Source organism: Cupressus sempervirens, chromosome 2, assembly GCF_028749045.1.
Source record: "Cupressus sempervirens isolate cs-2001-9-10 chromosome 2, ASM2874904v1, whole genome shotgun sequence".
In the NCBI taxonomy this organism is placed as follows: Eukaryota; Viridiplantae; Streptophyta; class Pinopsida; order Cupressales; family Cupressaceae; genus Cupressus; species Cupressus sempervirens.
Window position 1 is genome coordinate 448,406,165 of NC_143119.1, and position 23,695 is coordinate 448,429,859.

The window sequence follows — 23,695 nt, forward strand, 5'->3', positions numbered from 1 at the left end:
AAGGTTTTGTGTTGAGGGAGTTGTGATAGGCATTGTATCAATATGAGTATCTAAAACCTTTTGCTTCTTTGCATAGTGACCTTCAACTATAGGGATCTAATCAAATTTTAGTCACATTTTACCTTTTGAAGAAGAAATAACTTGGGAGGTTATAAATCCACCTTGGATGAATAATGGTTTGGGTTCACCTTTTTTTGAGGAACCTAATGGGTCATCTAATTCATCTCTAATGATTGATTTATGACTAGTTTTGGTAGCTCTAGTACTAGGAGTGGATACCAATTTCCTTGACCTGATATGCCCAACCCACCATCACCTAGATAACCCATATTTTCTGCCATGCTTGCCCCTATGCCATACTTTTCCCTTGTTTGTTGATTAAGTACAACATATTTTCTAGTTGAATGAAATGTACTACTACTGCTAGTAGTTGGAGAAATGGATTTGGTGGAACTAGTGGTAGCACATGTGACTGTGGATGAATTATCCTTACAAACCTCATACTCATTGCCTACATCATCTGCATCATGTTGTGCTATTGTTGCATCTATCTGCTCATCATCACATAATTTTCTAAATGTATCATCCTCATCTAAGTCTATAAAATCTGCAAAGGTCTTAGGTTCACCAAGATTCTTCCTCATCTCCCAAAATGCATTAATTTTTTATTGACACCAGTGTGCAGCTACACAATCTTTATTTATGGCATCTAGAAGATTTTTTTTTACTTGGGTGATCTTCTTTTTGGTAGAAATTGTAGGATGTTACAGGTTGCACATTTTTTTTCTGTCTATAAAATTCTTCAATTTGTGCTAACAATTGTTATATTGAAATATTTTTTTCACTAGAGCATTTCTCCATCTTGATTTTGACCTCTTACCATGAGTCCATATTTTTAAATCTTTCAATCAATGACACACTCTCATGTTGACATTTTTTTGTGAAGTTCCCATTCTGTACAAGCTTTGTACCAATTATGTTTAGTAGATTGTACTATCAGTTCTTGGCAACATCAAATTTAGAAACTACAAGAAATTCTTGTACCACATTGAGTTCTCTTCTCTCAAATGTGAACCCTTTTCATCTGACAAGCAAGGAAGGAAAATGGTTTTCTTTTGCTAGCCATGAAATAGTACATCTGTGCTTTTCATCTTCTGTACATATTCCAATGCAAATACCTTCTCTGTCACATGTATTGGAAGTTTGTAGGGTTCTACAACTAAACTACAAAACCTTAATGTAGTGTACTCTTCCATAAAGTACCATTCAGCCAATGGAATGTGACTTCCCAATTGAATTAATCATTTACAAGATACAGACAATCTAGGCATTAAAGTGCCTATAATTTTATGATAAAGTGGTGCCAAAAAGAAGTCTACAAAGTGGTTGTAGTTCCCTTGGGGATCACCCATCCTAATCATGGATGTCCATTCAAATATTGGTTTATCAAAATTAAGCTAAAGCTTGTTTGTTTCAAAAATTTGATGATGCTTTCATAATAGAAGATATCACAAGTAGGTCGTGTATCTAAATGTCTTCTATAATAGTGTGTCTGACCCTCTTTTAATCATTAATAGTTGTTTTTTCATATGGTGTACAATGTGCCCAATATAATTATATCTTATGGGTACATTGCCATATGTTTCTGTCAGTTTTTCTAGGTCAATGTGGGTTGGGTTTTGTTCTTCAAACCCTAGGTCCAATAGTTCACCAAATTCACTCTACATGATAGAAAAAATTACCTCTTGTATATTTTGATTCACAATTTCCTTTCTACTTTCATCATATTTTTGAGCACAAAGTATTACAAATTTTGGACAAGGGAACACTTGAGGGAACCCCAAGCAGGGAATTCCACCAATCAACGTTGCAACTTTGTTTACAACGCACCCTATCATGTTGTTCAATTTGATATATTTTGACTCCTTTTGTACATCATTCCACTTATCTTCAATTGCATATATCATTGCCTTAATACTCCTTCCATAGATAACATGATCTAAAATAGCATAGAATTCATTAGTAAAACCTGGTGTTTTAACAAGTTTGTGCATGTCAAAATATAGTTTATCGATCCCCTATATTTTCTTTTGGGTTGTAATTCCACTATCAGTGTCACTCCTTTTGTATGTTTTCATCATCATTGAAGCAGGGTAAACTTTAAGAAACCCCCCTCCAGAAAAAGATATAAATTATTGGCGAATCTTTCATTATTTTGAAAAATCAAATTATTTTAATCTCTCAATTTTTTATTTTAAATATTATTTACATTGGCGATTATTTTATAATCATAATTTTTGAGTAGAAAATATTGGCAAAACTCAATAACAATAGGAAGTTCACTAATCACCATGGAATGTTACAAATCAAAATTAAACATGTTTTATCTCATGGAAATAAAGAAGATAATTACATTATATTTTAAATCAAAAGTGAAAAGTAAATATTGGTAATATATCCCTAAAGTAACTAATAATTGTGATAATTATTGGTGAGTTAATCTTAATTTCTTGGATAATATATAACATTTAGGTAATCAAATCTAATAATGTATCAAATATTGTGGCAAATCTTTGAGTTTAAATTTTTAATAAAATAAATTATTGAGTAATTTTAAATATTTTAGAGCTAAATTTAATAAAAATGTGGCAATTTAGGTTGCATTAAATCTTAAATTATTAGCCAAATTACTAGCAAAAAAATTCTAAAATTTGCAAAATTATGGATATTCACCACTAAAAAATACCTTATGTTGAAATTTTTACAAAACTATACACAAAAATAAATTGCTATTTACAAACATGAATAACATTTAAACCCTAAATTATATTTCTAATTTTTAACTTTTCAAGTTACCTAGCCTCTAAAAAGTAAATAATTTAGGCTTACGATGCATGATAAATTGAAAATTAAGCCCTAAATTCTTTAGCCAATTCCAGATACTAAATTATCATATAAAAATGTGTTCAAGATCTTGCTTAGAAAGTTGAAACTTTAATTGATAACTATTTTATGTGATGCTATGAGTAGTCTAGGAAGACTAGGTTTGTGTTACAACTTGCAAAATTGTTATTTGTAATTGCTTTCTGATGCTATAATACTTTTACTAAATCTTGTATTAGTAATTTGTGTACACTACAGAGATCTAGGATTGAATAATGAAAACTAAACCTTACAGTTTGCACAAAAGAAAATTTTATATGTTGCAAAATTGAGACTCGAGCATGTGTTTGATATTAATTCTAATGTATATTATACATTGGATAGCTAGTATACAATTACTCATGAAACCATAATTGTATGATGTTATAGTATGACTTCACTTCTTTCTAAAGACTTCTTTTCCAGGGAAATTTTGAAAAAAAATTGAAGGTAGCCAAAATCAACCCGAAAGAAATCTCAATTCATCGACCTTTGATGCTCTAATGGTGTTAGCCATTAATCTTTATATGTCCCATTACCACACTATGGTCTACATCAATGCCATGTGTCTTCTTTCTCACATGATTCATGTATAACATGTATCTTTCCACAACATTTGAAAAAGCAAGACTACTCTAGTGGAAATCGGTCTAAAATATGATTGAGACCATTTGATCTTAGTTGATCCAACAATGTGTAATATTGTAAAAGATGTCGATGATATAATAGATGTTACATCAAGTATGCCACATGTCCTCTTTCAAGGGAATATGTGAATACAAGTCAACTTTTTCTAAAATTGGCCCAGAATTCATTTGGAGATGTTAATCTAAGTTGATCAAATAGTGGTCAACTTGATGCCCTATCTCGCATCTCACTATGATATCCACTATCCATGTCAAAAGGATTAGTCAATATTCACTAGAATTATGTTTATGCCACATATCTTCTCTCCATAGTAATTTGGGAAAACAAGTTGAGTCACGAGTGATGTCCAAATTGGCCCAAAACATATCTCGAGTCGTTGATCCTTGCTCATCCAACAATAGTGGTGACAACTGGCATCCCCTTTTACATTAACAAAATATTTATCCTATTTTATGAATTTGATGATGATTAAAAATTATTAAGGACCTAATACAGTATAGTTGAATTATTCTAATTCACATAGATAACTTAAAGTTTTAATTATAATTAAAAATTCATTACAATATGAGTAGTTGAGAGTTCTTATATAGCATATTTATTATTTATTAGAGATTAGAGATGACACATGTCTTTTTTCCTATTGCATTTATAAAAATGCTTGAGCATTCCCCACATTTGCCCAAAAATCATCTCTGGTCATTGATCTAACTTGATCAAATGGTGGTACTATGAGCATAGCGATTTCACACTTGATCATGTTTGCCACATGTCTTCTTTCTGAGGCATTTGGAAAAGCTAGTTAATTGTTGTCAAATTTGGCCCAAAAAAATCTAAAGTTGTTGATCTTTGTTCATCCATCTTTCATTGCAACATCACCTTTATAATATTACTAACAAAGATGATATCTCTTAAATATATTAGAATATTTCTAATTTTAAAAATGAATTAGTTTTCCAATGACACTTTAAATTTGACTATAAAATAAACCCATCTAACGGAGAGTTAAATCTGATTGTAAAAGTAGGCAAGAGCCTACAACACAACGGTAAATTGTGAGCCTCTTATCGAAGAGGTCTTGGGTTTGACTCTACTCAAGATTAATAAAAAATAATAATAATTAATCACAATACACAATAATTAATCTTGGCTTCGGCCTCTTACCGATCAAAAAATATATATGATTGTAAGAGTAACAATCAATTATGTTTATTTGTTTTTGGACTTTTCTAGTGGTTTCAGGTCCCTGTAAAACCTAATTTTGATACTATTCTTTAGTTTGTTGCAAGTTTTTTCCTGGTTGGGATGTATTGCTTTATCTTTCTATTTTTTTGTTAAAAGGTTTCGGGGTCCCTTCAAAACCTACTTTTACCGTAATCTAAAATAATCAATTGTGTTTGTGGTTTTTTCATGAGTTGGAGGAGGTCAAGGAGAAGGTGGGTCAAATAGAAGGAGCTAAGAATCTAACAGGTCTTGAGAAAGGGACAGATCAAGGTGATAGAATCAGCCTAGCCGAAAGGTGGATCCACAACCTGGAAAATTACAATCACAATCTATCAAGCCAAATGATCTCTTTGCTCAACTCAATTAATGACAACATTCTATCATTAATTAATTGGCTTAAAGAAAGAGGTATGCAGGGGGATGAGGATGGAAAAGATAGGGGTAAAGCCAGATCTGATGATGAAACTACCACAAGTATCACTCACTCTTCTCTAGACTAGGATGCACTCAGGACTCATCAGCAAGAGGTTGAGGAGAACTAGATGGCCTATGAAGCTACCTAGGTCATGCAGTAGCTGGAAAGAAAGAATGGGGATTAATTCTTTTCCTTGTCTCTTGCTGTTCCTTTTTGTCTAGCTTTTTGTCCTGGCTTTTCCCTGTTTCGACTATTTTTGCTTTACTGTTTGGCCTTTCCTTTGGCCTTTGAAGTCTAGCTGGGCCTAGTGCTTATTATCAACCTTTAGACTTGTTCTTTTTTGGCTGGGCTTTTAATGCTTATTATCAGCCTTGTATATGTTTTAACTATTGGGGTGCAGGGTCCCTGTAAAACTTGTTTATCTAATCAAAAACTATCAATTATGTTCCACATATTCTATTATTCTATAGTGCTAGTGTTGAAACCAAACACTAATAACTATTTATTAATTAAATTGATTATGAAATGTGAAACCTCAATATGTTAATTTTATTTCAATGTTAAATGTGATTTTCATTTCTTAACAATTTAATAGAAAATTTCCAAAATTCCAAAATATTGCATAAGCAAGCATAACAATAAAATATAATTTTATATGGAACTCCAAAGTTTTCATTAATATTCCTTAATAAATACAATCTGAGGTAGACACATGTACAGTGATTGTAATTTGATTAAACAAAATAGAAAGTGAAACTAGACTTCAAAGGAAAACCCTAGTACTACTGTACTAGTCATTGTAGAAAGTAGGAGACTAGACTAAGGTTGTGAATTCTTCTAGCCATAGGTTGTCCTCTGCCAATTCATCTAGGTCATACCATTTTCGAAGAACATCCAAGATAATTCATTATTAGACAAACTACCAACGTTCTCCTTTAGGATTTGTGACATGGCTTAACCACCTCATATGTTCTATAAGTCTAGTGGTTGTATTACACATTAACAAGTTGATATTTTGGTGCAACAACAACTCTATCTTGTAACAAGTGGTATTAGATTTTGGTCATAGGTTTGAATCTCCTCAAGTAACATTGAGGGGTAGATTATTGGACTAGTAGCCAATATTCCCCTTCAGGATTTGTGATATGGCTTAATCACCTCTTGTGTTTCATAAGTCCATCAGTTATATTAAACATTACTAGGATAACCTTTCGGTGCAACAACAAATCTAGCTTGTAATATTTGTGCCCATTTCTTATGGTGCTTCAACTGCCTAGTAGTCAAGCCAAAAGAAATGGTTGCAGGGCCACATTCTAGTTAGGTTCCAAAAGTTTGTAGATTTCACCCACCCAAGGGATCCCTACCCCTAATTCTACATGAGAAACAATATCAATGTCATCGCCCAAGTATTCTTCTTTGAAAGTCTTCCTTAGGAGTAGAAAAATGTTAACCCTTGGTTCTTTGAGGTCAAGCAGAGACATTAGGAAATGGGACATAATGTCAGTGTTGACATGATACCTATTCTCATTCTCCAAAAACTTGTCTAAACCTCACAGTTGACTAAACTTGTCTAAACTTGTCTAAACTTTCACAACAGGAATAATGAAATTCACAATAGGAAAAACCTCATAGCAAACTAACAAGAGGTTTTCATCAGGGACGTCACCTATAAAAGGCCCTTTGTTCATCTTCCAATTTTCATGTCAAGTGAATTGGAGTGTCCATCTTGACTAAAGAGCAAGGCCTACCACTCTACAACCAAATAAACTAGACTAGAATTGAATGAGCACTAAAAGTATACCTATTACCAGACTATTGACTACAAAAAATGAGATGAGCAATGACAAAAGAAGTAGCCCAATTGCTTATAAATAAGTTGAGTGGCTGAGAAATGGTCACTACATATTTTTTCATCTAGCTTCTAGTTCAATTGTTTTAAATTATTAAATCTTCACAAATCTTCAACATAAATACAAGTTCGTGCTAAAAAAATTGTAATGTGTGTGAAGCTAATGGAAGAGGGAATGCCACTAATAGTTACAAGATATGTACTTACTATCCATTGCAAGTGGTACGGTCTAGAAGGAAATGTGTCACCATTCTAGAGACTTGAACAAGGTTGAGGCTTCATTAGAGACGTTTGGCCTAAAATAAACATTCAACCATTGATATATTATCGTTGGATTATAGTTTGTAAATCAATGTTACTTGTTACACACATATATTGGAGATATGAAATGTTTTTAGAAATATTTCCCAAAAGGCTATTAGTGCATACATCAATTCTTGATCGCATGCAACATGTGTAGTATGTACTTACTAGAAAGTAAAATTATGATTCATACAAATTTAGAAAATAATAATTGAATACATCATCTAATTATTGTAAAATAACTAGAGGCTTAGAGCCCAAAAGAAAACACTATGTCCACTAAAATATCAAATGTCAACAAAAAAGGGTTTTACTTTGCATTATACTCTTTGCATCTATTTTACTTTTCATTTTCATGTATATATAGTATATGAACAATAATTGTAGTTTCCCTAAAAAAGGGAAGCGACAAAGCTTTAAACCGTTACATTTAAAATTCATATATTGTAGCCAATATGTTTTACAAAATAAACCCTAACTAAACTAATGATTCTTTATGTAACGCTTCTTTTATCCTTCAAAACATCCCAAAAGCATTGAAGTTCCAATTTTTTTGTTCCACCACATTTACAATCTGTTCTTCAAAATTAGTAGGGTCGAGACCCATTTCAACAAACATCACTTGAAGGTCTACCATTTCCTGCTCCTTTTTTAGCTCTTTGATCACATCTCCAAGATTAGCAGAGAGAACTTGCAAAGCTGCAATAAACCCAGTAGTAAGATCACTTTCTTCCTCATCTTCCTCAATAGGCAAATCTGGGTTGACAATAGGGTTTGGACTTTCATTTGATGATCCCTCTTCCATAGGAAGTCCCATTTTTGGCAACCAACTACTTTTCTAATAATGGCAACCACTAAGTAGGATGTTTGGAATTTAAAGAAAAACATTTCAACCAAATTCCACTATGCTATAAATGCAATAGGACATTCCACATATGTGTCATCTTATAGAAACCTCACTTTCTTAATAGTTTGACCACTGATTTGAAAAATATATAATTAATTTCTATTTATTGATTCATTGAGTAATCACATCATTTTCTAGCACATTGGCCAATGCCTTATATATGTTCTTTTAATAGATGGGAAGAATCATCTAATCAAATATATATATTTTTCCAATAAATGAGAGAAATCTCCTAATCAATTTTTTTTTCCAACAAATGGGAAAAATTGCCTAATGCAATATATATATTTCCAATGAATGGGAAATTTTTCCATATACAATATATACTCTTTGTATCAAAAGGGACAAAATTGCCTCAATTTTATGAAATTTTGTAATGGTCAAAGAAAAATCACATCTAACATTAAACTTTTTGTGACATCAAAAATAAAATTTGCCAACAAAAATTAATTTTTCCACTGAAAGTAATGCTAGATTTTCAAAAAATTTATATATTTTTGGGGGAGGGGGTTTCTTAAAGTTATCCCTATTGCAAACATCCTTGAAGACTTCTAAGTTGACTAATATTCCTAGGAGGAGTCATTTCCCTGATGGCTTGCACTTTTTAGGGTCAACCTCAATGCCTTTTGCTAATATGATGTAGCCTAGCAATTTTCTTGATGTGACACCAAAGGCACACTTTTTTGGATTTAGCCTACACCGAAATTGTGTGATGACATTCATATTGTGCATCCTATCATGGAAGATAGTGGTCATTTCTCATTGATAGATAGTGCCATTATTCTTGAGCCCAAAGGGCATGATATTCCAGTAGAAGGTACCCCATGCACATGTGAAGACCATTTTCTCTTGATCAGCAAGGGAAATTTTGATTTGGTTATACCCGAAGAAGCCATCCATTAAGGAGTACATTTCATAACCCACTGCCATATCCACTATCATGTCTATATTGGGTAGTGGAAGGTCATCCTTAGGGCATTCCTTGTTTAAATCTCTAAAATCATTACAGACTTGAATAGATTTTTTGTGCTTAGACATGTGCACAATATTGGAAATTCACTCTGCATAATCAATAGCTCTAATGAAATTTGCACATAGGAGTTTTTCCAATTCATATTTGACTAAGAGGACCACATGTGGGTGCATCTTTCTCAGTTTCTTTTTAATAGGTTTGACATCATGAGAAATGAATTGATGGTGCATAATTAGATATTTTTCAAGATTAGGTATATTTGAATAAGTCCATGCAAAATTGATTTTCTTTTCTTGAAAGAACTTGGCAAAACCCTCATTTTCTTCAATTGATAGGGACTTGGCTACATGAATAATTTTAGGAGATTCCTCTATACCCAAGTTGATAGGTTGCATGGGTTCAATGAGAACCAAAGATCTATCCTAGAAATAGCTTGGCAGACTACCAAGTACCTCATCTGTAGGTGCCTCAAGGAGGTTTTCACTATTGGATACATCTTAATTTTTATTCCTTTTGGGTTCAAATATTGCAACAAAGTGGTTTTCATCATCTAAATGCTTGTTTTTTCTTTTAATTTTATGACTGAGGTATTTGATATCTACTTCTATCATGTTAACCGTGGGTTCACTGGTGAAGAGGTCATAGGTTTGATGACATTACAATAGCAAGTGATCTCATAGTCATTCTAGAAAGATGGTATTTTAGGTCTTTGATGTTGAGTTGACCAATCTATGAGATCACAATGAATTAAGGAAAGAGATGTGGAGGCTTCAAGGTTATTGATATAGGAGTCATCTCTGGTGACATGTGAATTCAAGCCTATAGTAAAATTTGCAAAGGAATCCAAATCAAGAATAGACCTAGAGGAACCAACATGGTCAATTAAAGAAATTTTCAAACCAAACTCATCTAACCCTAAAGTAGACTCTTCAACTACATTTGGTTGGGTGGCATAGGTGTGAATGACATCAACCCCTAATTCACAAGATGCATCTGAGAGACTTTCCCATTCATACTCACCAAAATTTGTACTCTAGTTCCTAGCAATTAAGAAGGCAATATTCTCTCTAATCCTTCCTCTACTTGAGTCTTCATGGCTAGATTCATTGTGTTCATGTTGTCTAGAAGTAGAAGCCACAACATCATTGTGGGTAATTATTGATTCTTCTCTCCAAAGGAGAGAAGTGAGAGGCATGAAATCCTCATCTTGTAGAGTGGTAGCAATAAAGGGTGGATCATCATTCTCTAATTCATTAAACATGGAAGCTCATCTATCAAATCTAGGTATTTCATCTTCAAGGCCAAAGCCTAAGCCAGTGGTATCTCTAGGTGTGAAACCTTCATTATCAATTAAGGGTTCTACAAGAGCATTCTTATGACCACTTAAGAACCCATGGCCTTCAAATCCCATGTTTTGTAGAAATTTGTAACCTTTTCCATAGCACTTACGAGAGATAGGGGTAGTGAATGTAATTTCCTCAATATCTACCTCTTCCTTACATATCTAATCCTTGATGGCTTGTTCTTCTTTTTCTTCTTCTAAAGGAACTAAGGATTGAACAAAAGTGCTAAAAATGATCATTGTAGAAGCTAAAAGCTTTGTTTTGGCATAAGATTTCCTATAAGATCTAGGAGAAACTAGTAAAGAAGCAATAGAATCTAGAGTGTACTCACCCATGCCTAGGCTCATAATTTTTAGTTTTTATTCGCACTCTATAAAAGATGGTTTTAGCTCATGAGAAGAGCAATTGTGAGGAACCAATATTTCTGTAGAAGATAGCATGTTTATAGACATTGAGTTGTCTTTAGGGACAACTATCTCAATACTATTAAAAGGAAATTTTACACACTAGTGGTATGTAGAAGGTACTACTTGCATATCATGAATCCAAGGTCTTCCCAACAACAAATTTCATGTGAGTGGTATGTCTATGACTTGGAAAATCACATCTTTTTCAAATGATCCAACTTGGATTAGGAGCACAATGAGACCTTTAGAAGGTCTTTTGACCTCATCATGGGCTTTGATGGTGATTTTGCACCTAGGGTCAATGCAAAATTTAGAAATGCCTAGTTTTTTGATAACATTGAATAAGATAATTTTCAACCCTACACCATTATCTATTAGGACTCATAAAATGCAAGAACTAAAGATTTGGACTTCAACATGGAGGGTGAGATTATAGGGATAACTAAGAGATCTATCATCTTCTTCAAAAATGGTGAGATAATGAGGTGAAGAAATGTGGTTCACCATAGCTTGGAATCACTTGGCATCAATATTTGTGGGGACGTTGGTAGAGTGCAAGGATTTTTTGAGAATGTCCTTGTGCAAAGGAGATAACTCTAACAACTCAAAGATGGATATTTAGGCTAGAGTTCATTGTAGCTGACTAATAAGGTCATAACTAGATATTGTTGAGGCAGCTATTTGGATGATGACTTTTTCTTAGGATCATTAGTAACTTTAAGAACAACTTTTGATTTCCCCCTAGCAACAACATTAAGCATCTCACTCTATGAGGAGGAAGATTCTGCCTCTCAAAATACTACTTTGCATTGAGTGTTCCTATGTTGATGTTGAGCATTTCATGTCTTAAGGACAACCTTGGACCTTTCATCCTCAAAATCATTATTGGGTTTTTTGTCAAAGATATTCAATGGGCTCAATCATGTTTATAACATTGTCTATGTCAACATACACATATTTGATCTTAGCATCATGATTTTTCTTGTTAACCTTGGAGGATTTTCCTTTTTCATACTCTAGAAATGGTTGTTTAAAAGCTTTGTGATTAGATTTTTTTACTAGTCCATCTATGAGAACTTTTCTAGTGCTTATGAGATCTTGAATGACATCTTTGAACTTAAAAAAGTGATCAGTATTGTGGTCTTTTCTTCTACAATAGTTGCAGAAATGATCCTCTCTCTACTAATCAAGCTTGATGGGTGCGTCAAAGGGGTGGGAGTTTTTTGAAAGCATGACCAATTTTTTTACAATTAAGGTCTTCAAGACCACGTCATAAGGTTTGACCATTGGTGTGTAAACACATCTTTTCTTAGAAAATTTGTTATTTTTGTTAGATGTTTGAGGCTTCGAACCCTCTTATTGTTTTGCAGCATAAATAGCATTAGAAAGTTTGAATGCAAACTTCTTGGTCTTAGGAACATCCACTACTCTGTCATTAACAACTAATTTTTTTTTGTTCCAAGTCTTGTTCTTTTTCTTTTCATTTACATTGTCATTCTTGTCTTTGTTCACAACAATGTCACCTTTCCTGATAGCAACATCCTTAATATAATATACCCTTGCAACCATGGCATTGAAGGATGTAAACAATTGTTTTCTCAAATAAAAGTAAATTTTTGGTACAAGCATATTGACAAAGATGTCAATCTTTTTAGATTCATGAAATTGCTAAGGGTATCTAGATTGTAAGGATCTCCATCGTTGAAGCTATGTTGCAAAGGGCTCTCCTAGTTTTTGTTTGATGCTACACAATTCCAACATAGTGATAGGATGGTGAATGTTATAGGAGTATTTTTAAATAAAATGTTATGCAAGTTCATTGAATGTCTTGAGAGGGCCGGGTCTTAATTTTGTGAACCACTACATGGCTTGCCCTCTTAGACTCCTAGGAAACAATCACCTAAGATAGGTTTCTTCACACAAAAATTCCATGCTAATAGCATAAAATTTCCTCACATTATTGTGAGGGTCAACATTTCCATCATATTTTTCATACTTAGGAACCTTCATATCCCTAGGAAATAGAAGCATGTAAAAACTACTATCAAAGGGAAGAACACATATTGATTCAATAAAGGAAGCCTTAGGTTATTCTTTGGAGGCTTGTAGTTATGCAAGCTATTTCATAAGTTCTTGCATATCTTCTCTCAAGATTTTAGCCTCAGTGGGCTCTTTTTTTTTATTATCCTTTGCACATCAAAATTGATGGAGTTTCCATCCCTTTGCTATCATATATTGAAAGTATTAGTCCCCATTCTATTCTAAGGCTTTGAGTATCAATTTTTGGGTGACCTCATCTTGTTGGAATCTAATCACATCTTCACTAGTGATTTCAAAATCACTTTCATGATGTGATGTTGGTTGTCTAGGTGGTGATGGGTATGCTTCTACATTGACTCTAGGAGTCCTGGAGGTGTGTTGTTGCCATTATTTCTACTAAGGGGAATGTTCTCAAATGGATTGATGTAGTAGTTTTTCCTATTTTCCTCATTACATGAGTATCAAGCTTAGCTTGTTAATAAGCTATTTCTCTAGTTCATATGGACTCTTTGAGTATTTTATTTTCTCACACTTGTTATTCTAAGTGGTGTTTGATCTCTTCAAGATGCATTTTAGTCAAGATGTTGTCTTCATCTGTAGGTGTATCAAAAGGTGTACCGAATGGGATTTCAAAGCTATAGAGTGGATTATATTGGATGTTGGCTTCTTGCATTTGATTAGAGTTAGGATCTTCCACACAAGGTTCTTCGTGAGGGTGCCTAGGTGGAGTTTCCAATTATGTGAAGGTGAAAGAGGGATGACTACCTTTACCAATGTGGAAACTATTTGTGACCAACATGTAAGGATATGTATTCATTTAGTAGGATGAGAAAATTTGTTCAGATTTAAAGCTCGTACAATCAAGAATAATCACTTTTCAAAGTAAAAAAGATGACTTGTCAAGAGTGCTCAAGAATTTATAGCACTAATTAATCGAGCCAAGAGAGTGAGCAAGAAGCTCAATAGAAAATAGTTAGCATAAAATGGTAATTGAGTTTTTGACAAGTGATCCTTAGTGATGTTTTGAGACTTACATCTAGTAGACTAGATCCACGTTTTCGACTTAGGATAGTACCTAACATAGAGATTTTTGACCAAATTTAAGAAGGATGAAGCAACAAGACTCCTAGATCAGCTAAGACACATTTTAGACTCTATTTTGAAGGCAAAATAACCCAAGCAATACTTTTCAAAGAGCCAGGTGATTGTAGGACAACAAATTATATTATGCAATGGAGTTCAAAGTAACTGGGTGACACTTTTCTTGTGGGCGAGAATTTCTCTTAAGGAGGGCAACAGAGTTCAATATATCTAAGCAATATAATTCAAAGCAACCAAACAATAATTTTTTTCACAAAAAGTAGCATACAATATTTCTTTAGAGGTGGTACGATAGTGTGCTAATAAATTGTGAAAAAGAATAGTTTTGACTCAAAAAATTTGTGTTTTGGTTTGACAATTGAATAGTTTTTAGATCAGAATGTTATGTAGACTATATAGGACTTCAGTTTATGTCAGAGAGTAGTATAGTTTGCAAATAGTAGAGCTATTTTTCATGTCTCAATCAATTGAACAAGGGAAAAAGAAACCTTTCAAATACACATTTATGATATAAAAATAGACTTTCTATCAAAGCTACCAAGATGTTTGATTTGACAGAATGTTTACATAGGTCAGCACATTTTAAAACACTTGCCAAACATATCTACCTAAAATTCATGTTCTTTTACTCAACAACTTGGCCAACACTAAATTCTCCTTTGCCTAACACCAAGTGGTTTCCCATAACGGATATTGTCTTTGTCATGGAAATTTCATAAGCATAACCAAGGCAACATAGATGGTGAGTGTAAAATCTTAGGGTCATCTAGGTAATCCACTAGGACCGATCCTTGCACCAAGAAGTTGAGAAAAAGAATAGGGTAGTTACTAACTTAGAGTGTTTAGAAAGGGCTTCTATTCATAATGTTCCTCCTGCATCCAATTACAAGATTCCCCACCTTACATTTGGTAACAAACCTCATGGCCACAAGAGCACCTTAAACATTCTTGCCTAGCATTTTTCTCTTGGCCCCAATCCCACAAGTACTCACACTAAGCGAAGACAAACAATATATCTATGTTGGTAAATAGATTTGTCACTTAGAAAATACATGATTTAGCCCAATGGAGTGTGTGGAAAATTTATTTCTCCAACAGTTGGATAGGCCTTTGATATGTAGCCTTCCTTTGCATTTAGAGGGGTAGCTTCATCATATGATGTAATTTTAAAGATTTTCAAATAAAGAATTTAAAATTTTAAAGATCAATAGAAAGTCATTGATAATGAATGCACCACACAACTTCACAAGTTTCTTTAGTCAACCTAAAATTATAATAAAGACAATCAAGAACTACACTTGAAAATGATCATTATTACCATGTCGATTCACGATTCATAAACATTCACACAATACCTTGAAAACATTCACTATAGAAAGAATCAACAATTTTATGCTACAAAAATCTAGATTTTAGAACAAGAAATCAAACACATGTCTCATTTTATTTTCTTGCACCAAGAACATAATAGAGATTTTCAATTTCAAAGACAAAATTTGTACATACTTTCCAAAATTTGTCTTCTGATCAAAATTTTAGCATAATGTTCCCTTATTCTAAAGTCCCAAAAAGTCCCTCTACAAAGCCAAAATGATCCCTTTTATAGAGATAGAGGTTAAGAATTACCCTTTCATGGTTAATAACCACTTCCCAATCATGTGTTTTGGGAGGGGTTAATTAACCTCTACAAAATTAGCCCTAGAATGACACAAGTCATTGATTACAAAGATAGAGAATTAAAACCATTACATTGCATAAAGGATAAGGTATTGGCCTTATCAAAATGGCATGTACAAGAGGATCCCTCTCCTTTAGTGAGATGAGTCCCCACTATGTAAGATCATGAACTTTACAATTTAATTGGGATTATGTCTTCAAATATGCAAAATAGATAACATTGTTAGAAGAAATAGTTGGCATTTCTCAACACATGGAACCCAAGAGATTTGGCACTATCTTCTTTGCATGAGCATTAATTCAACTCTTCCATCATTAGAAACTCTTGGGAGAATTCTAGACAAAATTTTTGAATCTCTAAGTCATTCTTTCAAGCAGTGATAATAGGGCTTTCAATGTATTCCATCAAACAAGTTAGATGTCTTTGAGGTTGTTACAAATCCATCTCGGTTTCATGGCACTATGCTATTCATGCCACACATATCACCTCCCATGTTCTTCATGGCACATCCACATGTATTTCACACTCTCATTTGAAGAAGGTTGTGAAATTGAAAATCACTTAATGTTGTTGGTTAGAGCTATGAGAGCATTTTTCCAAATAGTTCACATGCCTTATTTTTGTTTGTAACTATTGTTGATCTCCATGTGTTTAGGTTGGAAGATGAAGGGAGGCTAGTCAAACACTTAATGTTCTTTGTCTATGATTGGGCTAATGCACAAACATTTTATCAAATGGTTAATATGCCTTGACTATGGTGGGGCAGGAGCATTAAATTACTTAGTCAAAATAGATCATGTGTTATGCTTTTGGTTATACTAATGGCAATAATATCAAACAATTTGCATACTTTATCTCTATTACTATTCATATGCCACAAACTAGAGTGTAGAGAGGAGTTTGTAAATTAGACCGCATGCTTGGATTTTTCAATGGGCCTAGAAAAACTATTTATTTATTTATTTTAAAAATATATTTAGACTTTTCTTCCACACTCACCCCATGAATATTGACTCTAATGATAGTGCATTGAGGAGCATTATGTTGAATATTTTGTGTTTAGGTCTTTGGCACATTTGAAATTTGTATGTGTGAGGGAACTTCAAAGTTGCAAATATACTGAGGTGGCAAGTTGGTATAGAAAGTGGTTTAGTCCCACCTTGTCGAAGAGATGTCCACTCTTTGTGTCAATCTGTTATCTTGAACCATCAGTACTTCATATATTATCTTTTTTACATAATCATTATACCATTACCTTTTGCATTAGCATTGTGAAGGAAGAACAAGATACTTCAATAAGACCTAGCCTAGAGCATGATGAAAGTCATGAAACATCACAATAGAATATTTGTACTGCACCATCCAATGGAGGGGTAATCATAACCTAAGAATTCATAACTACATGCCAACATCATCTGCACTTGATCATTGAGGTGATCCAACTCTTAACTCTTATTCCTTATCATTTGGAAAAGGAAGTTAATATCCATCTCAAAAATATGCGTTTTGAGTCTCTAACCTTAACCATTTTGGATAAGAGGTTAAGGTTAATGGTTTAGAATACATGTTTTGGAAATTTATCTTAACCTCTTTTTGATGGAGAGGTTAAGATTTCAAAGTGAAACACGTGTTTTGGACCCCAAATCTTAACCTTTTTAAAAGTTAAGAAGTTAAAGTTAATGGTTTGGATTATATGTTTTGGAATTTTATCTTAACCTCTTAAAATTTTAATGGTTAATATTTTTATTGAAAATAATTATTTTGGTTCCTTCCATTAACTTGCAATAACTTTTGACTTGGAAGCAAGATTTTAAAAATTTGAAGTGTTGGACGGAGCTAGTGATTAGCTAGAGGATTTAAAATCATGAGACTACCAAGAATTGGATATGTATTTTAACACTTTAAAAATTGAATTTTTATGTCCTCCTACACATTTTGATTGAATTTTTTTTAATTTGGATATGATAAATACTAGGGCAATAGCTAGCTCTAACTAGGGATAAAGACTGACAAGCATGAAGCTTAAATCCAAAGAAACTAGAAAAGTGACCTATTCATTGTGCTATAGAGTCACACGAGGAACCACTTTTCAAAAGGGGGAACAAACACCAAAAATAGGAGAATTGAAAGGAAGACTGGGCACAACAAAAATGCCTAACTAGACTATGTACAAGGTAGGTCCCCCTCCCTCCAGTGAATCAAGGTATAATCATACAAATCCATTCACTAGTTGGGGAAAATAAATACCATGGCATGCTAACATGTGGAAACTTTTAGATTCTTGTGGACTCAAATATAAGCCGGCTCCTAGAATTCTGATTCTGAGATTCATAGCATGTTCTACCTCTCTAGATAAAGGGACACATCCAAATAACCAGGCTTCATAAAAAATCTCAGACTTCAAAATCAACTCCACTTCCTATTGCGTGTCATTGATGACTTCATTTTGAAAGAGTTGAAGTATAAGGCTCTTGAGTTTCTCAGCACATTTTTGATCTTCTCTTGTGCTTGGCAAACCCTTTTCTTGAGTTTCTAGTAGTTGGTCATCAAGAAGTCCCAAATTCATTTCTAATAACAGACACTCTTGTTTTTCCATTAGCATGATCATGGTTGAATATGTAGTCAAATTATTCTAACTTAGATGCACATCTATGTTAGGTTGATTCTTCCCATGATCTATTTTTTCTCCCTCATCTTCCAAAATATCATCTTGAATCTTTAGGCATTTCTGAGTTGCAATGATACCATCTTAAACATTAGAGGCCATACCTTCAAGTTCCTTTCCCTTAATATCAAAATTTTATATCTAAATGGATTTATGATGGTTAAGACTAGAAGATACCAAACCTTGTATTGGATTCCCTTCATATAATATGTGACATAAAGAAACTTGTGGGGTTATAGCCATTGAACCTTGTCTTTGAATACCAACTTGAGAATCATCAATAAAAATGCCTTCCTCTAAGAATAAAGGATTAAATTAAATAGTTTCTTCATAGATAAAATTACCATCCAACACTTTTGAGCACAAGCTTCAGATAAAAACATCATAAGAGTTATTCTTCTATCATGGTTATTATTTTCATAAAAGCTCTTTGACATAGGGTTTTCTATTTGATGAGAAGGCTCAAAAAGAGGATTCATTTGACCTTTGAATGATCCATAGGATTTTAAGTGCACTTCCATTGGATTAGAGGAACTTTTCTTCATATTCATATATCTTTCATTTTCAATACATTCAATGATATCTATGTCTATTTGAATCATTGATTCTTCTCCAAGACATCTTTCATGAAATGTGAAAGTTGGCCTGCATGATAAAGAATGAAGGCTAGATGCTTCATTTTGTTCTTCTTGAAGTTTATTTTTAGCTTTTTCATCAACCAATCTTCTAATCATGAGTTCATCAATGTCATTAAATGTAATGGTCTCCATTTCCATAAGGAAAGTAGATGTTTGTAGAGGTTCATTGGCACTTTTACCTCCTTCAATGGTAATGGTTTTAGATTGTGTCATAACTTCTAAAGTATTGATGTTGTCAATAGATTTTTCACCTTGAATGATCATGCATGGATGAATAGGAAGATCTTCTTTGCATAGTAAATCATCATCTAAAGCATCAAAGCACCAAGTAGGAATAAAAGTAGTATGAAATTCACCTTGGTCCACATTTCCCTCATCTTCAATCATATGTTGTGCAATTCTTGATACTTTGATATTTCTTTTTCTTTCTCATTAGGATTGAGATGATTGGATACTCTCTCCTTGGTTTGAAATTTTTTATAGTGATGCCTTGATACATTAGTAGACTCTTCTTTTCCTATAGACTTCATTTCCCAACCATCTCCTTGATTAGTTGTAGAATCATTGTCTTCTTTCATGCATGGAAAATTAGATGAATCCTTTCTAACATTTGAATTAGGAGATATTTTACTATCAAGAAAATAATTCTTGCATGGTTCTTCTTTCTCAAGTTCTCACAGTGTTTGAAGTAAAGAAGGATGTAGTTTGTTAGGATCCAGGCATGCATTGCTATAGAAGCTTTTTTAAAACTCAACCTGATTGGGATCAATGTAAATATGATTTTGATGAGAAATAGATGCAAGTGTTGGGCTACTTTTTTGACCACTAGTATCCATCCTTGATTCACATGAATCATTTTTTTTATCAAATGCTTTCTTATAATGGCATGTGGAACTTATTTCTAAAGATGATTTTGTCTTGTAAGAGAAAAACTAATAATCTTTACCCTCTTCTTCTTCTATCTTTTGCAAAGTTCAGAGCAAAGATGGATGAATCTTTTCTAAATCTAGTTTTCATCCACCATAGAAGCTCTTTAAGAAGCTACCCTACTTAGGATCAATGAAAATCTGATTTTGTTGAGATACAAGTGCATGAGAGGCATTTTTTGTATTATTCATCACTAATTTAGATAAAGTGATTTTTTCAGCAAGGCCTTCTTTATCTTTATATGTTGAGCCTTTTTCTAAGAAGGATTCTTGATGACGAAATAGAAAAACATAATCCTTTCCATCTTCTTCTTTGATCTTTTGCAAAACCTGAAGTAAGTGGGGATGAACCATTTTAGGATCTAGCCTCCTGCCACCATAGAAATTCTTCGAGAATTCAACTTGTAGAAGCTCATTAGGAATCTATTTCTTGGGATATGAAAAGTATTCATCATCACTATCACTATCATTGTCACTTTCAACTTTTCCCTTGTACTAAACCATGATTCTGAATTTCCACCTTCAAATAGAGTCATTGATAATCAATCATTAAAATAGAGTCACCAACCTTCATTCTAGTTAAGGTACCTTTTATCAAACATGTTACTAGTTATTGTTCACTTGGTCTTCGATGTAACCAAGATTTTGCCTATTTCTTCATGGAATAGAAACTATCCTTTCAACAACCACAATGTTTTGACCAATAGGAGATCTTTACAAGATTTTGTCAAATTCTTCTTCTTCTTCTAGAACTCGATTCACTTGATGGTATTTTTGAGTAGCTCATCTACACCTCTAGGCTAGAGTGTTCAAATCTGAAATAATATCTTCTAGTGTGTCCTAGAAGCCAGGATTCAGTTGGAGAATTGGAAGCACTAGTTAATCGTTCTTGTTTGAACCCCCAATAGAGTCATCAAAAACTTGCTAGTAAATAGATTTATCACTTAGAAAATATGTGATTTGTCCCAATGGAGCATGTGGGAAATCAATTTCTCCAATAGTTGGATAGGCCCTTGATATGTAGCCTTCCTCTGTGTTTAGAGGGGCAGCTCCCTCATATGATGTAATTTTAAAGATTTTCAAATAAAGAACTTAAAATTTTAAAGATTAATAGAAAGCTATTGATGACAAATGCACCACATGACTTCATAGCTTTCTTGAGTCGACATAAAATGATAATAAAGACAATCAAGAACTACGCTTGAAAATAATCATATTGTTACCATGTTGATTCATGATTCATAAACATTCACACAATATTGTGAAAACATTCACTACAGAAAGAATCAATAGTTTTATGCTGCAACAATCTAGATTTTAGAACAAGAAATCAAATGCATGTCTCATTTTATTTTCTTGCACTAAGAACATAATAGAGATTTTCAATTTCAAAGACAAAATCTGTACATACTTTCCAAAATTTGTCTTTTGATCAAAATTTTAACATAATGTTCCCTTATTCTAAAGTCCCAGAAAGTCCCTCTACAAAGCCAAAATGATCCCTTTTATAGAGATAGAGGTTACTCTCATGGTTCATAACCACCTTCCAATCATGTGTTTTAGGAGGGTTTAATTAACCTCTACAAAATTAACCCTAGAATGACACAAGTCATTGATTACAAAGATAGAGAATTAAAACCATTACATCACATAAAGGATAAGGTATTGGCCTTATAAAAATGGCACATGTACAAGAGGATCCCTCTTCTTTAGTGAGATGATTCCTCACTATGTAAGACCACGAACTTTCCAATTCAATTGGGATTATATCTTCAAATTTGCAAAATAGAGAACATTGCTAGAAGAAATAGTTGGCATTTTCTGAAAACTTGGAACCCAAGAGAGTTGGCACTATCTTCTTTGCATGAGCATTAATTCAACTCTTCCATTATTAGAAACTCCCAAGAAGAATTCTTGATAAAATTTATGAATCTCTGAGTCATTCTTTCAAACAGTGATAATATGGCCTTCAATGCATTCAATCAAACAAGTCAGATGTCTTTGAGGCTATTACAACTCCATCTTGGTTTCATGGCACTATGCTATTCATGCCACACACATCACCTCCCATGTTCTTCATGGCATGTCCACCTATATTTGACACTCCAATTTGAAGAAGGTTGCAAAATTCAAAATCACTTAATGTTGTTAGTTGGAGCTATGAGAGCATTTTGCCAAATAGTTCACATGGCTTATATTTGTTTGCAACTATCATTGATCTGCATGTGTTCAGGTTGCAAGATGAAGAGAGTCTAGTCAAAAACTTCACATTCTTTGTCTATGATTGGGCTTATGCACAAATATTTTCTCAAATGGTTAATATACCTTGACTATGGTGAATACCAATGTTCTTCGTTGGAAGCCACAAGCAAGAGCATTAAATTACCTAGTCAAAATAGATCATGTTTTATGCCTTTGGTTATATTGATGGGAAAGATATCAAACAATTTGCATGCTTTATCTCTACTACTATTCATATGCAACAAACTGAAGTGTAGAGAGGAGTTTGTAAAATATACCACATGCTTGGATTTTTCTATGGGCCTGGCAACACAATTTATTTATTAATTTTTTTAAAAAAAGATATTTAAACTTCTTCACCTATTCTTCCACACTCACCCATGAATATTGATTCCAATGATAGTGCATTGAGGAGCATTATGTCAAACAATTTGTGTGCAAGCCTTTAGCACATTTGAAATTTGTATGTGTGAGGGAACTTCAAAGTTGCAAATATATTGAGGTGGTAGGTTGGTATAGAAAGTGGTTCAGTCCTGCCTTGTCAAAGAGATGTCCACTCTTTGCATCAATCTATTATCTCGAACCATCAGTGCTTCATATATTATCTTATGCACATAATTGTTATACCTTTACCTTCTACATTGGCATTGTGAAGAAAGAAAAAGATACTTCAATAAGACCTAGCCTAGAGCATGATGAAAGTCATGAAACATCACAATAGAATATTCATACTGCACCATCCAACGGAGGGTTAATCATAATCTGAGAATTCATAACTACATGCCAACATCATCTGCACTTGATCATTGAGGTGATCCAACTCTTAACTCTTATTCCTTATCATTTGGAGAAGGAATTTAATATCTATCTCAAAAACATGTGTTTTGAGTCTCTAACCTTAACCTTTTTGGATGAGAGGTTAAGGCTAATGGTTTGGAATACATGTCTTAGAAATTTATCTTAACTTCTTTTTGATGGAGAGGTTAAGATTTCAAAGTGAAACACATGTTTTGGACCCCAAACCTTAACCTTTTTAAAGGTTAAGAAGTTAAGGTTAATGGTTCAAATTACGTGTTTTGGAATTTTATCTTAACCTCTTCAAAGGTTAATGGTTAAGATTTTGATTGAAAATACATATTTTGGTTCCTTCCATTAAACTGTTACAACTTTTGACTTGAAAGTTGGGTTTTAAAAATTTGAAGTGCTGGATGGAGCTAGTGATTAGCTAGAGGATTTGAAATCATGAGACTACCAAGAATTGGATAAGTCTTTGAACACTTTTAAAATTGAATTTTTATTTGCTCGACACATTTCGATTGAAAATTTTGAAATTTGGGTATGATAAATACTAGGGCAACAATCTACCAAGGTTTTGTCTCCTTCATAGCCTTGAGATTATAGTGGGTTGAAATAGCAAA